Below are 1,266 nucleotides of genomic sequence, written 5' to 3'. Positions count from 1 at the left end.
TTTTCGAGACAGGGTTTCTCTGTGTAGCCCTGGCTGTCCTGGAACTCACTTTGTAGACCAGGCTGGCCTCAAACTCAGAAATCCACCGGCCTCTGCCTCCCGAGTGCTGGGATTAAAGATGTGTGCCACCACCACCCGGCAGGAGTGGCTTTCTAAAGGAACCTGGACGGAACCTTCAAAAGGTTCAGTTCAAGGCCAGGTATGCCTAGTCTCAGAACCACAGACAAAGCAGGGTGTGGTGACATTAATTAGCAATCCCAGCTCTCACCAGGCAGAGGCAGGAAGGCAGCCTAGAATTCAAGGCTAGTGAGGTTATCTAGTGAGTACTTACGTATGCTCCGCAGCCTAGCATATGTAAGATAAAAAAAAAAAATGGCGGTTGTGAACACCCTTTTCCCTGCTCTCAGGAGGCAGAGGCAGGCCAGTGAGACCTACAGAGTGAGAGACAACACTGTCTCAAAAAGAAAACGAAAGAGGGGAAAAAAAAATCTGAGGGTATCCCTCAGTTGCTAGAGTCTCGCTTGCATGAAGCCCTGAATTCCAGCCATCCGTCAGCCCCACAGAAACAGGTCATGGTGGTTCACACAGAGCATTTCAGCCTTCTGGAGGCGGAGGAGGGAGGATTAGGAGTTCAAGGTCACCTTGGACAAAGCTACCTTGAAGACATCTGGGCAACAAGAAACCCTACCTCTCCCATCCCCCTTCCCCACCCCCAAACTGGGATGGTGGTGCTCACTGCTTCCATCCCAGGGCTACATAGAAAAATCCTATCTTGAAACACACTTTTAAAAAGAAAGAACGGAAGGAAGGAAGGAAGGAAGGAAGGAAGGAAGGAAGGAAGGAAGGAAGGAAGGAAACACATTAAAAAGAAATCCTAAAATAATGTCCCCTTTCCTTCTTTCCTATCTAGGTCACTGAGCCACCATCTCTTGTTAGCACAAATGCCTAGAACCAACAGACAACACAGGACATTGTAAGATGCTGTGGAAAGTGTAGGCTGTTTGGAAAACCACCTAGCAGCTCCCAAAAAGTTCAACAACCACCACAGAAGGAAGAGCCACATAACCCAGGGACTTGGACCTCCAGGTATATACACAGGTCTACCAGATGTCCGCAGTGCTCACCCATGACGGGTTCACACAATGTATTTTTCAGTTATTAAAAAAGGATGAGCCGGGCGTGGTGGCGCACGCCTTTAATCCCAGCACTCGGGAGGCAGAGGCAGGCGGATTTCTGAGTTCGAGGCCAGCCTGGTCTACAAAGTGA

The sequence above is a fragment of the Mus caroli genome, chromosome 2 (assembly GCF_900094665.2).
Source record: "Mus caroli chromosome 2, CAROLI_EIJ_v1.1, whole genome shotgun sequence".
Taxonomy (NCBI): domain Eukaryota; kingdom Metazoa; phylum Chordata; class Mammalia; order Rodentia; family Muridae; genus Mus; species Mus caroli.
This window is presented reverse-complemented; position numbering follows the sequence as displayed.